The 16,607-nt window shown below is 44.8% G+C and overlaps 1 long non-coding RNA gene across 1 annotated transcript in view; it reads left to right on the plus strand.

Moving 5' to 3' along the window:
- Positions 1-14,444, plus strand: part of LOC310659613 — a 30,154-nt gene extending 15,710 nt beyond the window's left edge. The window contains exon 3 of the long non-coding RNA XR_014502864.1: positions 14,317-14,444. This is a non-coding gene — a long non-coding RNA (uncharacterized lncRNA). The remainder of the gene's footprint in view (positions 1-14,316) is intronic.
- The last annotated feature ends 2,163 nt before the right edge of the window (positions 14,445-16,607 follow it).

A 16,607-nucleotide genomic window follows, 5' to 3' on the forward strand; every position in this document is an offset into this window, starting at 1 on the left:
GTTCAAAATCCTTTCTTTGCCTCTGTGTGTGTGTGTAGTAAAAATAGTACTGACAGGTTTTTAGAAAGTTTTCTTTGGGTTTCTGGAAAAGCAGTTTTAAAATCTCTCTCTTCACTTGGTAAAAAAGAAACCGCAGTTCCCCTGAGGAGTTAAAGTGAACAATCGATCAGGAAAATCCTATCCCAACTGCATCAGTCATCATCTACAGTGGTACCTTGGGTTACATACGCTTCAGGTTACATACGCTTCTAACCCAGAAATAGTACCTTGGGTTAAGAACTGTGCTTCAGGATGAGAACAGAAATCGTGCTCTGGTGGCGCGGCAGCAGCAGGAGGCCCCATTAGCTAAAGTGGTGCTTCAGGTTAAGAACAGTTTCTGGTTAAGAATGGACCACTGGAACAAATTAAGTACTTAACCCGAGGTACCACTGTATAGGCAAAATATTAGACGCTGTAAGAGGATAATGTCCCACTTGGGTCTCTCCTAGTAGGGACTGGTCCATTAGGGCAAATGGGGTGCTGCCCCATTAACCTCAGTCTGCCTTCAACCAGACCCCAGTTGCCCACCTGCCTGCCAACCAATCCAGGGGGTGGCATTGCCTGTCATTCTCCTCCTCAATCTCAGTGTTACCTGTATAGGCGTCAACAGGGAGGAGGATGCGGACAAAAATAGAATTAGCTGGCTCCACCTGTGATTGGCTGTGGCTCTACCTACTATTTGACCTTTGCCCTACCAGTCTCATGATTGTCCTAAATGTGATTGGATCCATTACTTACCCCTAGGAAATCCATTCACAATTCCAGTGTATCAAAAGCCTATATTTCACTTTAAGGTTAGCAGATGGGAAAGCGCCAGGGGTAGAGAGACAGCAGAAAAGTGGGAAAGGATCAGCACCTCTTACGTGTCCCCCCTTGGTCTTAAAAGCCCCCCACCCCCTGCTTTATGCATGATTGGGGGAGTCTAGATTTCAATGCCACAATCTAGTTTGGACCTGGAGTTTCTGTTCCAACATTTTATGAGTACCCAGGCACCTTCTTCCTTCTTCATATTGGACCTAGCTGTGATGACTTTCACATTGTGTCGCTAACTTTGGGAGTATTTGTCTTGGCTTCTAAAGCAGCTAGTTCTTCATTTCCTGGCAGGGTCTTGATTGTCCCAAACTTACTTCCTTGAATCAAGCAGTATAGTCCACTGGATAGAACTGGATTTGGAGCTGAGAGCTTCACACGCAAGGTGCCCCTCTCTCTCTGCGGCTCAACGTGTGATTTCTGACAAGTCTTTCTCAACTTAATTAATTCATCTCTAAAATGGGAACAATATTGGGGGGTGTTTATAAACAGCTTAACTGCCAAAGTGGCTTCGAAGTGGTTCACAAGTATGAAACTAAATTCTCTCTCTCAACATGTAATTAAAATACACAATAAAACAATGTCAATTAAAAAAATAAAAATAAACATCAAGTAAAATGGACAGCAAGACAAGTCCATTAAAACATAAGTGAAACAGTCAAAACAGCAATTAAAACAGGAGGTTCAAGTCAGGAGATCAGGCGAATCCTTGTGCACCTACTACACACAATCTTTTGAACATTATTGTGAAACCTGGCTTTTATTATTCCTATTTCACATACAGTGGTACCTTGGTTCTCAAACGCCTTGGTTCCCGAATGCCAAAAACCTGGAAGTGTTCTGGTTTCAAATGTTTTTTGGAAGCCAAACATCTGATGCGGTTGTCGGCTATTATTTCCAGGGCACCTACACCAATCAGAAGCTGCGCCTTGGTTTTCAAACATTTCAGAAGTCAAACGGATTTCCGGAACAGATTGAGTCTGGCGCTCTTGTTTTTGCTATTTATTTTGCGTTTTTGTGGCTTTTTCGGTTAATTTGTTTTTGTGACTGTGTGGAACCCAGTTCAGCTACTGATTGATTGATTGATTGTGTGACTGCAGAAATGGATATGACTATCATCAGTGCAGGTAAGAAAAAAAAATTCATTTTAATTTTTATCATCTGCAATACTGTCTTATTTATTTTATAGTACAGTACTTTAAATATTGCTTTCATTTTATGGATCAATGGTCTCGTTAGATAGTAAAATTCATGTTAAATTGCTATTTTAGGGGTTGTTTTTAAAAGTCTGTAATGGATGAATCCGTTTTGCATTACTTTCTATGGGAAAGCATGCCTTGGTTTTCAAACACTTTGGTTTTGGAACGGATTAAGTTTGAGAACCAAAGTAACGGTGTATAAGGTAACTGAGGCCAAAGGCACTTTGCTATAATAGGGTAGATGACTAATGTAACTTTTTTTGGCACATCACATACTTTGCTTCAGATAGATTTCTATTCTACTTGGGGCCTCAAAAACCCAGATGTTTTCCTCTGTTAGTGCACTAGTCCAAACTAGCCACAATAATGTGAAATCCTGATAAGGGAGGTGGGGAGGCTCAGCTGCTGCTGTTGTGAAAATAGCCTTGCTGCAAGGGAAAGCTGTATGTGCTTTAAAGAAAAAATCCAGGATGCTCTAACATTAAAGAGACGAAACCTCTTACGAAAGGCAGCACACATGACTTCCCAGGTATCCTGTAGCATAACTCAAGGGCAGCTAATGTAAGGCAGTATGTGTCAGCCCAGAGTTGCACTGCCAGATCCTCTGCAATGTTTTTTTTAGCATGCAATGTGAGAGCTGTATCTTGGGGTCCCCTGAATTGTTTGAAAGGATTCTGGTGCACCCTTTAGATGCACAGTGTTGCACATCAGCAAGTTGAGAGGAGTTCCTCTATACAATCACAAGAAGTGTCCTGTGGGTGCCTAGTTTGCATCCTGCCTCCATTTCCCTTGGCCACCTTGAACCAGAGGGCGAGCTGCTGCCCTTACAAAAACAAATCACACCTCCAGCAATTGCTTGGAATGCTTGTGCGGTCAAGTTGGCCTTGCGCACATCCTGTTAACTGACCCACAAAGCTCCCTGGAATGCTTCCAAGTTTCTTAAGGGAACAGACATATTGTGGGTAACGTTATCAGATTGAATTTGTCCCAAATGAAACAGAAATGAAAAGCAAGGGACGCTGCCGGCATCTCCACTGAGTTGTGAGAGCAGGGGAGGGGAGGGAGAGATTTCAGCAACCAGCAGTGTCAGCCTAATTGTGTTTAGGTGATTCTCTGGCCATACTGAAAGTCCTGACCGGCTGGTGAAACAGGAAGCCTGCATTCCATAAGGTCCAGAGAAACAACCGAAAGGTTTGTGCACCAGCCCAAACATCTAATCTGATGTATTCTGAGTCCCAGAGCACAGTATTTAAAGGCAATTATGAGATATGTCCAAAAATGAGCCCAAATAATTATTAGATGTGCAAGAGCTGCAAGAACATGGACATACCCCGCAACTGTTCTGGTTTAAGCGGGACATCCCAGAAGCCAATTCTGGCTTCTGGAAGGTCCTGTTTAAGACTGGCACCCTGGTGTGAGTCAATGTGCCTTTGCTTTGGCGATTGTCAAAGGTTAGTGCCAAAGTGCCTCTGGGAGGCTGTGCTGACCACCACGGGAGGCTGTGGCAGAGGCAGGAGAAGATGCAAGCGGAAAGCAAGCGAGCAAGTGACAGGGATGGTGGGATGGTGCTGGGATTTCTCCTTCTGAAATGTTGCAGGCTATGGATTGAAAGTGGCATTTAAGCACCTCTTTACCTGGCCCAATGCTAATGCCAGGGCTGCACAGCTTGTCATCTACAGAGGTGAACATGAATCCCCCCACTGGTCCAGGTAGGTCATTGCAAGCGTTGTCGCTTTACTCCTAACAAGCACAACAAAAGCAGAGCAACCTCCCTCACCACAGCATATTTGTGGTATAAAAGGTGACCGGATTTCAGCAGCAATTTACAGAATAGGTGCTGGTGGGAAATGTCTGCCCCTGAACTTTAACAGGGGCAAGCAGCATTGAAAGCTGAATCACGCGTAACCTCCCTATGCAATTGTGAGCATATATCGCTATAAATGCACAATAAGGATGGAGCGACAGCACTGAAGTAGACATCTGCAATACGGAGGGAAGACCCATCCAGTCTAAAAGGCAAAAAAGGTTCTGTTGCTTCAAGACCTGGGACTTTTGCAGGCATGCAGCTTTAAGGTCGCCAGCTGGCTCCACCACAAGAGAGGAAATGGGAAGAGTGTCTGCAAGAAACTTGCAGAGAAGCAGACTGCGTAGTTTTACACTGGTATGCAGTGGTCAGAACGTCTGTCAAATCCATTTGATTTGGAAAAGACAAACAGCAAAGACATTCCAAGGGACCTGCAGGAAGCAATGGGTTCATCAGCATATCATTAAATGTGAGCTCACACACAGCCAGGCCACCATTCTTTGCAGTCAGTTCATGGCAGACACTATCGCTGTCACCAAAGTACAATCAAACTGGGATTTCATTGGAGATTTTCAGCCCCTTTGAAAATGGGTTACTATCCTGAAAAAGCTGGCAGACTTATCCAAGGCATTCTTTTTCATTGGAAAGTGGTTGAGCTTTCTCTGATGCCATGCTGAGAGGGATTCTGTATTCTCATGATGCTTTCCTCCCTGCAATATTTTAAAGTTTTCATGCTGCAAATAAGTCTTGCAGAATCACGTGATAATCTTTCTGCCAAGACTACAAGCTGCATGATGCAGTGTGACTGTGACGGGTACAATGCACACGCAGCCATGACTTGAAGTAAAAGGTAAAGAGACCCCTGACCATTAGGTCCAGTTGTGACCGAATCTGGGGTTGCGGCGCTCATCTCACTTTATTGGCCGAGGGAGTGGGCGTACAGCTTCCGGGTCATGTGGCCAGCATGATTAAGCTGCTTCTGGCAAACCAGAGCAGCACACGGAAACGCCGTTTACCTTCCCGCCAGAGTGGTACCTATTTATCTACTTGCACTTTGACATGCTTTCGAACTGCTAGGTGGGCAGGAGCTGGGACCGAACAACGGGAGCTCACCCGCTTGCGGGGATTCGAACTGCTGACCTTCTGATCAGCAAGTCCTAGGCTCTGTGGTTTAACCCACAGCGCCACCCGCGTCCCTCACGACTTGAAGTAATAAGTCATTAATATTGACAGATTGGCAGCACAAGTGGCAATGGTTGTCATTTCCCCATGAAAATCTGCATAGGGAAAAAATGATTTGAAATAGATTCCTCTGCACACAGATGTCACACATCCCTGGTGGGCAGAGGGAGGGCAAGAATCTCTCCCTCAAGCCCCTTCTCTCTCCCCTGCTCCCTGTATCTCTTATCTTCATCAATCTCCCTCTTTCCGTCAATATATAGACAGTGGAACTTCCCAAGGGAAGGACAGCACTAGAATTTGCTGATGCAGGATATACTGTGGCTGACAGATGTGGAGGAATCCCTGAAGCATCAATCAGCATTGCCCAGAAACCACAGTCCTAAGTTGGAGGATGCTTGTATAAGGAACATCACTCTGGAGCAGAGTAGCAATTAACTCTCAAGCCAATAGTACAGCAGCCACCCATTATCTCTCCCTAGAGATTGGAGATGGCTTCTCACTTCACAGTATACATTCACATGGTCTAGGCCAAAGCCAGCCATCATTCCAGGCTAAAGAACGAGCATGTGTTTCTAAAGAAAACAAACAAGAAAGGGTGGTAACCTCCGCAATTATTGCACAATTCCCTCTGGTCAGAGGCTCGGCTAAACATTTACATTTTAGCCATAGGAAGAACCGCACTTGATTTCCTTGTGGATAAAATACACATCCTAATTGCACACTTCCTTGGGAGAAGGAGCCATCCAAATCATCTGAACGTGCTTCCTGGCTGGGAAGCCTTATATGGGAAGCTGCCTGATCCTGGCTCAGACCATTCATCTATTTAGCTCAGTAGTGTCTACACAGATTGGCAGTGGCTCTCCAGGGTTTTGGGCAGGCATCTCCCAGCCCTCCCTGGAGATGCCAGGGACTGAACCTGGAACATGATGCATGCAAAGCAGATCCGCAGTAGGTACCCCTGCTGGTATGCTCTGGCTGGGTGCAGGAGTTCTATTCAAATCATATGGGGGGGGTAGTTCTTTTGTTGACTCTAGTGGGAGTTTCCCAACTAATGCCACACTTTTTGCAGGAGTGAGAAACATACCTTCGTCAGAAGTGGGTAAAGGTAAAGGTACCCCTGCCCGTACGGGCCAGTCTTGACAGACTCTAGGGTTGTGCGCCCATCTCACTCAAGAGGCCGGGGCCCAGCGCTGTCCGGAGACACTTCCGGCTCACGTGGCCAGCGTGACATCGCTGCTCTGGCGAGCCAGAGCCGCACACGGAAACGCCGTTTACCTTCCCGCTAGTAAGCAGTCCCTATTTATCTACTTGCACCCGGAGGTGCTTTCGAACTGCTAGGTTGGCAGGCGCTGGGACCGAACAACAGGAGCGCACCCCGCCGCAGGGATTCGAACCACGACCTTTCGATCGGCAAGCCCTAGGCGCTGAGGCTTTTACCCACATCAGCGTCCCACCATCAGAAGTGGGACTTGCCCTCAATAAAGCATTGGGTTCTGACTAAGGTCTGCTTCCCTGCCCGTCACCCTTCCCTTATGCTGGTTTGGGTTTGGCTAGCATACACGTTATATCTGCAGCGCCCTCCTGCCAGCCGAGGAGTATTGCTGAATCAGTTTTCCCTGCAAGTCTTGCATTGTACTCCACCAATCCATGGGGAGTTGGAACAATCCTATCCTCAAGTCTGTATCTGTCAGGGGCTGGCTGGCCGATGAGGAGTGGTGGGAGGTCTCAGCTGGAGAACCCCCTAGGAAACCTCAGAAGAGGAAGGTTCAGAGCCAGGGGAGTGGTGGTGGGACACAGGTCAGAGGATGTAGGGGGGTGGGGTGGGACAGAATGGTAGCATGCTGAACAAGCAACAGGCTTGAGTGAGAGAGAGGAAGAAGGGGCAGAAAGCACTGCAGACCTAGGACAGCTGAGGAGGGGGGCTCAATCTGCAACAGGAGCCTGCCAGTCCTACTGTATTCAGACCCCATGCTTCCTTATCTTGAAGTGCATGGAAAGATTTGCATGCAGCAGAGCAGAGAGCCCTCCCCAATGGCTGGGGAGGAACCTTAGGGGGAAGTGGGAGGGACAGTTCTGGCCACTGCTTTCCTGGGGCCAGTCTTGCCATAGGTTTATCTGCTTGTATTCTGTTTCCTTGAATAAAGAATTAGCTTTATTGCTTGTATCTGAGTCTCCATGCTGACCTACAGCTGACAATATCCCATGTAATGACAGGATAGAAACTTCTGTTCATACATCCCTGTTCCTTTCTTCCAGGGCTTGTTCTGAATGAACTAGATTTTAGGTCTCTGTGACATCGGATGTGAGGACTGCAGAAAAGTGACGGCCTTATTGGTCAGTCATTGAACCCAAACTCTGCTTTAGCCCTTGTGAAACTGGATGCTGATCTACACACTCCCCTTATACATAAGGGCCTAACTGCCATGCTGTTTACTGCTGCCTGTTTAGAGATTGCCTCTCATTGGAAAGACTCCAAAGATCCATCTCTGATGGGATGGGATGTGAAAATTTAGGATCTGGCTCTTCCTGAGCATTTGATGCAACACAGAAAGGGTGTCAGAGGCCAAACTAAACACGATCATTTTGACAAGGTATGGTTCCCATATATCAGCTATGTAAACAGGAGTGATGTTAATGTCAGACCTCCAGCCACTCATGCTTACTTATGGTGAGGTTTTGTCACGGATAGTTGAAGTCTTGGCAAAGTATTCAATGACTTAGTTATTTGACAGTCTCCCAGCTCCACTTTTTTTTTCTTGTATGCGACCAATGTATACATGTAACACCCTACAGGTTTTCTTAGTGTTTATTAATGTCATTTTACTATAAAACCAATAAAACTTTGTAAAAAGGTAAATAAAGCAGCCTCAAATTTCTGATACCATTTTTGTGATACAACGTGGGAAGCCAGGACTCAAGTATCAAGTCCATGGTGAGATCTGTGAGCAACAGGTGACCTCAGTGCAATGTATTGTTGCTCCTCCAATCAGAACTTACTACACACATTTTTGAAAGTCTTCGTTGTGTGGATGCCGCCAGATTGTCAGTATTTTGCATGTGGGATTCAAGTGCATACCAGAAGTTTAGGCTTGCACAATTACAGTGGACCAAAGAACTCTGTCATCCCAGCACAACAAATCCACTCCCCCCCCCCCAAACAAATGACTTTTAGTGGTTCAGAAAGTGCTGGGGAAAAGCACTACAAATCGTGGGATGAGCAAATGATTAAAGAGAAGCCTGGTAAACCCTCTGCAAGCAAATCTCCGGAAGATCTAGAGGAATGCTTGTTGTGCTATAACCATCCCATAAACAAAGAGCACATGCTCAGTAAAGACTGGACAGAGTATTAACAACCTTGTAAGCTTTGTGCAAGAAAATCAGGATGAATGATGCATGGGTCAACAGGCCATCGAAAGGCGCGCAGGGAGACTTTCTTTTCAGGGAATCTAACAGCTCGTGCAAAGAGGGAGAGTTGGTCCAAACATGTGACCTTTTGGTAATTTTATACCACATATCAGGACTTTTGACAATCAATCCAGTCAATCCTACTTCTAATTTTTGGAACTAATGTAGCCAACGTTTCAAATTACTGCAAGAATATATTCACTTTGATCTGCAAGGTTGCATAGCAGAGAAGGAAGCACTAAAGAGAAACATTACGCTAACAAAAGCCAATGTCTCGGTCCTATGTGAGGAACAAGAGACTTGCAATGTCTGAAATCAATAAAGTCCTCAATCGAGCTAATCAAGTAATTGTTTCAGAGAGGGAAACTGGTGGATTGGTTTGGATAGTTTAAAGCAGTTCATTTCCCTTGTGGTAAATCACAACATAGTGAAAAGGATCATGTAGCAAATTACTGCACTGGAAACAGAGGTTACAGTAATTAATGCATACCATTGTAACTCTTGATTAAAGAGGTCCTTTTACAACAAGCCGTGTCTGCACAACTTGTCTGGCTCATACCAAGGACAGCAGTATAATAAAAAAACAAAACAAAACAGTATTTCTGTTAATGCTAACATGCAGAAATGTGTTTCCAAAAAGGTTTCCTTTGCCAAGCAGGGAAGGGGGGTGGGATGTATTTCACTGAACAGAAATTATTCTCTCCCAGGCCCAGCCAACAAGATTTTGGATCACTTCCAGATGGAATCCGGACTTTGAAGCAACAATATCCCTGTTGAGAGCACATTGTATATCATAAGGTATTTAGCCAAAAGGGCATGGAAATGTAATTCATAGCCTCAAGTGCACTCAGGTTCAAAGAAGGTGGTTTTGTGGGTTCTCCCCCCCCCCCACATTTGTTTTCCATTAATGTAACCAACACGTTTTCAAGAATGAGATATAATAACAGCATGAATACAGGCACTGATTGAGGTCCTAGATTTTAGGAGATATAGTGTAGGAGCCTCTAAGAAACAGCAACATCTGTGACCCTGTTCATACTCTAGACAAAATGGGCACCATCAACATGTGGTGGAGCAGCAAGATCACACCTGTTCATTCTGATCCTAACCCTGCCTTGCCTCCGTGCATTGGAAACAACGTACAAACAACACACTAAATATTTTAGTTCATGTATAGTTTCAGAAAGTGCGGATTTGATAGGTTCAGCTATGAATACAAATCAAATTGAATGTCTCCTCCATCCCTAGGCTAGATGGGCAAATATAATATAATGCAACTTCCTACATGTTTCCAGTGATGCCAACCCAAAGCACAGGTTTTAATGCTTAAAGCCCTCCAGGAGGATCACCTCCTTCCATGTATATTTTCCCAGACCTCATAGTCATAATTGGAGGCCCCTGTTTGAATGTCCATGACTAGATTCAGAGGGTGGCTGCTTGTGAGAGAATCTAGTCTGTGGTCTGTCCTGCAGAACACCCTCCCAAGAGAAGCTCTCCTTTTCAGTGCTAGGTGAAGACTTCTAAAGGGTATTTAAGAACTTTTTAGAGGCTTTTAAGGCGTTGACAGTTCTGAATTTTTGCAAGTTTTAACTCTGCTTGTTGTGCTGTGAGTAGTACTGGTTAATTTTAAGCTCTTCTGCCATTTGGTTTTATGCCGCATTTGTATTTTTGTCATTTTGGGTTCCTTATGTCAATTTCTGAAGAGAGAACGTTGATTATGGGGTGGTTTAGAAATATTGTGAATAAATACGTAAAGGGCCTTTAATCCCAGCCAATGTACTCAACAATTGTTTTCATGAGAAAGGAGGTACAGGGAGGAACTGAGAGGAGCCAGTTCAGTGATGGCCATTAGCCAACAGCAGCAGGATTTGACACATGTATTTCCGGCTGCAAAAGGAACCGCAAGAGCAAACTGGTGCTCCGCACGAATATTCCCAGGCTGAAAACTTCCCTTCAGGATCTGGAGCTGCCTGTGTAAAAGGGAAAAGGGAAGCCTCTGGTTTCCCATCTGCGCCCTGGACAGATGATCAAAGCCTGGCACTGGTGTTGACAATCTGGTGATGAGGCTTTGGATGAAGCTTTCCACTGTGGGCGAACAAACAGAAATGCCAGCTCCCTCCTGTGGTATTTTGCTGTGCCAGTGCAGAACTCCCATAAGGGAGGGGAAAGCCTTAGGCGGAGAAGGGTGTGTGTGTTGGGGCTTGGTGCAACTCCTGCAGCCAAGCTCTTTGTGCGCCGCAGTGCTGCCACCGCATCGTGTGGTGTTTGCGACCACTCAAGTAGTGCTCCAGAAGTTGCTGGACTCCAGTTCCCCTCACTCCTGACCGCTGGCCCCATGCTGTCTGGGGCTGAAGGGACCTGGAGTCCAACAATACCTGGAGTGCTGCAGGTTTCCCCATTTTTGGACTAAAGATTCAGGTAGGAGTTGTGTAAAGCAAAGGCCTTTTTATGAAGCAAGCAAAAAAGAGAGAGAGAGGAAGAACTCTAGATGCTAAACATGTAGTTTATTATAAACCCAGTGTCTTTTCGCAGCAGTATTCAAGAGTTATGCAGTATTCCTTCAGCATGAGAACTGTTGCTAAAAACATGCTCCTGAAGAAAGAATTTTCCAAAATTCATTGGGCTTATAATAAACTGCACCTGGAGTTCTTTCTCTTCCATGGTGCCACACCAGTTTTGTGGCTATTTTTCTACCCTTAGTAAACAAGCCTTCTCCAAACTCCTCATTCTCTGTCTCCCTCCTGTCTTGGTGCTGTCTGCATGGCCAAGGACTCAGCTAGACTGGTAAAGAAAAAGTGAATTATATGCATTGTATATGCCATATAATAAGGGACGCGGGTGGTGCTGTGGGTTAAACCACAGAGCCTAGGACTCACCGATCAGAAGGTCAGCGGTTCAAATCCCCGCAACGGGGTGAGCTCCTGTTGTTCGGTCCCTGCTCCTGCCAACCTGGCAGTTCTAAAGCACGTCAAAGTGCAAGTAGATAAATAGTTACCACTCCAGCGGGAAGGTAAACAGCGTTTCCGTGCGCTGCTCTGGTTTGCCAGAAGCGGCTTAGTCATGCTGGCCACATGACCCGGAAGCTGTACGCCGGCTCCCTCAGCCAGTAAAGCGAGATGAGCGTCATAACCCCAGAGTCGGCCACGACTGGACCTAATGGTCAGGGGTCCCCTTATCTTTATATGCCATATAACATTGTGCCATCAGATGGCGATGTGGAGTCCCGTTTTTCTGTACCTGTTTTCCCTGTTTAAAATTACAATGCTTTAAACTGAAACGCCTCTTTGGTGTGTCTAGATCCAGCCCAAGTCACCAAGTTTTTCTCCCTGCCTGCTACTTCCACAACTGTCCTGTCTAGTGCCACATACACAGAGGGAAAGCAAGTCACCAGGGAAAGAACTGCCCACCTGTGCTGTTGTACCTATTATATTAATTTGTGGGTAGCTTTCCACACGAGTCTCGAGCCAATTCAAAACAACTAAAAATAGCTTTAAAAACAATACCAAACCCACCCACTCCAGCAAGATCTACAGAATCAATACTTAAGCTGGAAAAGCTGGTAGGATTAAAAAAAAATGTCTCAAATTGTTTCCAGAAAGGACAAATCTCAACAGGGATGCTGTTCTCCAGAATGGGGGGGGGGGGGTGGCAGCAGAACTGCTGACAGGAACCCTATACTAAGAAGGAAACTCTGTGGAATCTGTGCCCCCCCCCGATGTTATTGGACTAAGCCCACCAGCCCTAGGCCAGTGGTCGAGGTATCACCTGAGTTGTACTCTAGCCATACATGGAGGACCACATTTTCTCCATCCTTTAGAACCTCCTCGTGGCTTCCTGACATTGAGGGACTCCACAAAGGACCATCCTTCCCAGGGACTGGCCCAATATGTGGGTAGCACACACTTCTCCTTTCCACCTGAGAACGCAGGTGAGTTGAGCAGGGTAGGATGGTGGTCCCAAAGGGGATACAGCTCTGGAGGGCTCTCATGAATAAGCCAAGCCTCATAATACAGGCCTTGACAGGCAGCAAGCGAGCTTGTCAGCTCCTTTATCTCGCTCCGCAAATGGTCGCTGCTTTGTTCTTTCAGCCCTCTGCACTGATGCAGGATGTACGCTGGGGACAGGCCAAAAGTCTTCCTCTGAGCTACTTCTAGGATGCAATTTTGCCATTTCGGATCTCGCCTTAATCTTGTTTGCACTCCTCTTAGATACCATTCCACTGGATTATCTCCATGGTGATTCTTTAACCATCTGGTGCTCCTTTTGTCATTTGCCGTGGATTATTTTAGGGTTTGAAGAAGCATTTCTAAATGAGAAGTGTGAGGGGGTGTGTGCTTAAAATAGACCCCACTCTCAGATTGTCTCTTACATTTCTCTACTCCTCTTTCCTCTTACTCTAGGAGAAACAATGTCAAAACAAATTTAAAAATGCCACAAATAAAAAGGTAACCAGCATTTTGAGCAAACCATTTGCCGTCCTTTCCAGTTCCTTTTCCCCCCAGCACACCCTCCACAGGCTTTTCATAATGAAGGAAGCCTCATGTTGCCATCTTTTAAACTCGCCCTGCTCCTGTGGCTTTCAGAGCAGTCTGACACACAGAAATTGAAGTGATGCCAGGGCTTTTTTCCAGCTGGAACTCAATTCTGGCACCTCTCAGTTGGGCACCATTGCCATGATAAGAGAACAAGGGAGGTGTTTGTGGTGAGTTCTGGCACCTCGGTTTCTAGAAAAATAGCAGTGAGCAACCCTGTTCTTGGCATGAAGACATGATGCATTTCTGCTGTTAAATCTGTCAGGCTGCTGTTAAAATGCACAGGAGCATGCCCAGGAAAAAAGGTGGTAAGACTGCTTATCAAAGACTGCAAATAATGTGTACTCTATCCCACATATAGGGACGTGGGTGGCGCTGTGGGTTAAACCACAGAGCCTAGGACTTGCCGATCAGAAGGTCGGTGGTTCGAATCCCCGCGACGGGGTGAGCTCCCGTTGCTCGGTCCCTGCTCCTGCCAACTTAGCAGTTCGAAAGCACGTCAAAGTGCAAGTAGATAAATAGGTACTGCTCTGGCGGGAAGGTAAACGGCATTTCCGTGCACTGCTCTGGTTGCCAGAAGCGGTGTAGTCATGCTGGCCACATGACCCAGAAGCTGTACGCCAGCTCCCTCGGCCAGTAAAGCGAGATGAGCACCACAACCCCAGAGTGGGTCACGACTGGACCTAATGGTCAGGGGTCCCTTTACGTTTACCACTCAAAAATAGTGACAATCTGGAAATGCCCTTAGTGTCTGGAATGATAGCATGGAAAGCTATCAGGGCTTTAAAAAGTGGAGTAAATTTTGGAAAACTACACTGTAGTGATTATAGCAATCAGGAACAATAGAGAATGCAAGCGCCAATGGTGATTACAGCTACATCACATTGCAATTTATACTGTGCAGTTACTGAGCAATTATCCATGATTCTAATCCAAGAGACAATTACATGTCCCAGCACGGAGTTTGGTTAGAAATGTATCTAATACAGTGGTACCTCGGGTTACAAACACCTCGGGTTACAAACACTTCGGGCTACAGACTCCGCAACCCAGAAATAGTACCTCGGGTTAAGAACTTTACCTCAGGATGAGAGCAGAAATTGCACGGTGGCAGCGGGAGGCCCCATTAGCTAAAGTGGTACCTCAGGTTAAGAACGGTTTCAGGTTAAGAACGGACCTCCGGAACAAATTAAGTTCGTAACCAGAGGTACCACTGTATAAGTGGTCTCCAGTTATTTGCTTTCAGGCAGATTTACTGCTGATATTTAGACATGACTGCCCTCTAGTGGAACTTGCTTTCTTTCTCAAGCCATAAAAATCTGCGCTCTGTCTCCTTGACTTGCAGGGAACTGTGCATCAGGTATACCACTGTGGTAACTGTGAGAAGAGGATACTGAATTGGTTGGACCTTTGGCCTTATCCAGCTGGACTCTTCTGGTGATAAGGACTGAGAGGTCTAAAGATTAAAGAAGTCTTGGGGTTACTTACAGAAACACTGCACAATTAATGAATGTTAGAATGATGTTGGATTGAGGTTAAGTGGTTTTTAGTAATAATGTCATGAAGGAATATGTAAAAACGGATTGTTATAAGGTGAAAATTCAAAGTTATATTAAGATCAAAGATAAGGATAAAGGTAAAGAGGGAAAGGATTTGCTGAATAAATAAATTGAACTGGAATACAAAGAGGGGAGGTGTGGGGAGGTCCGGGAAACAAGTAAATGTAAGATAAGTTATGAAAGATCGAATTGTTTTTAATTGCCTTTTATTTTTTATTTTTGTATTTTTCTTCTTTTTCTTTTTTCTTTTGTAATGTTTCGAAAATGTCAATAAAATATTATATAAAAAAATAAAAATAAAGATTATAGAAGTCCTTGGAGCAGGACGCTAGAAGGATTTTGGTCTGCCTGAAAAAGATACAATGAGGAGCGAGTGATTTATCTCTTTTCCTCCACACATAAAGAATCAAAGATTTGTAGGGACCCTGGGAATAATCTAGTCCAAGACCAGTGCAGTTAGGGGAAATGTGCAAAACTAGTTCGAATATATGTTGGAAGTGTAAAGAAAAGGAGGGGACATTTTATCATATGTGGTGGGATTGTAAGGTAATTTTAAAAATTTGGGAAATGATATATAACAAATTGAAGAAAATGTTCCATTTAACATTTGCTTAAAAACCTGAAGCATTTTTATTAGGGATTGTAGGGAAAGATCTGCCAAAAAAGCTGAAAAACATCTTCATGTATGCAACAACGGCCGCAAAAGTTTTAATAGCTCAAGGATGGAAGACTGAAGAAACCCCAACTAAAGAATCATGGCAAGAAAAATTGATGGACTATGCAGAACTGGCAAAACTGACATACAAGCTACGGGACAAGGATAACTGTGACTTTAAAGATGAATGGGAACCCTTTACAAAGTATTTGAAGACGCAACAAAGCGAACTGGACTCCTTGGCTGGTTTTGAATAAACATTCACAAACTTTTTATTGATAATTATCAGCTAAATACAATAGAGGATCTATACAACTGTGTAACATGCAGAAAACAGCGTTTTTAGAGAAAGCAAAGACTGGAACTGAGGGAAGTCGGGGGGTGGGGGTGGGTGAGTTCTGTGGGGGGAGGAAGGAAAAAATGGGGGGAAATAAGGATGATATGTTTCTGGATAATATGTTTTCTTTTAATTTTGAATTTAAAAATAATTTTAAAAAAGAGAGAGAATAAACTAGTCCAACCCCCTGCAATGCAGGGATATACGGCTGTCCCACATGAGTTTTGAACCTGTGACCTTGGCATTATCAGCACCATGCTCCAACCAACTGAGCTATTTAGTATTAGACAGTTAACTGGATTAACTGTTTGGTGACAGCCTCCCACCTCCTCCCATGTAGTGCTTGTGTCTGTCGAAAAGTTATTGTATATGCTGGTTGGATTCCATTTTTAGATTTGCTGAAAGGAAATGTTTTGGAGAGGCACCGAGACTTTCTTAGAAACTTCTGACTGATGCGCCTGGTATACAAGGGGGTTGTACAATATCTGCACCAAGAGCAATATGCAGGATCTGTGTCATAGGTACGGAGAATTGTTTCTATCGACAGGAGCATTGCAAAATGTGAGGAGTGCATGTTAACAGGAGGAGATCGTTTTAATTAAACAAGCAATATGTATTTTACTAATTTGGAATTCTTCAAAAGCATCGGTAAGTTACACAAGCTATTTTAATAATATGAGACAAGGAAAGCAGATGCTAAAGATGAAAAAGACTTTAGATCCACAACAGCAAGAAACATTGAAATCAAAGAGGTCAGCACATATGGGTGCAATGAAGCTGTCCAAAGAAGGACGGAAACACACATCTCTTTTCAGCACAGAATCCCACAGAGAACAACCACCAAGTCAAGCTTGCGCTGCCAGCTCTGCACCACAGCGCACCCTACTGGCACAACTGCGAGTCAGTATGCACTGAACATCAGATGAGCCTGAAACCTGCTCAGACTCTCTCTTCCTTTGTCTGTCTCTCTGCTGTTGACTAGAAAAACCTCAGGGGAAAGTGCACACACAGATCCCCTGCATCCACAAATAATGCACTCACATTTCCCATTTGTTTAGTCGTTTAGTCGTGTCTGACTCTTCGTG

This window comes from Podarcis tiliguerta (genome assembly GCF_965153285.1).
Source record: "Podarcis tiliguerta genome assembly, chromosome: 11".
In the NCBI taxonomy this organism is placed as follows: Eukaryota; Metazoa; Chordata; class Lepidosauria; order Squamata; family Lacertidae; genus Podarcis; species Podarcis tiliguerta.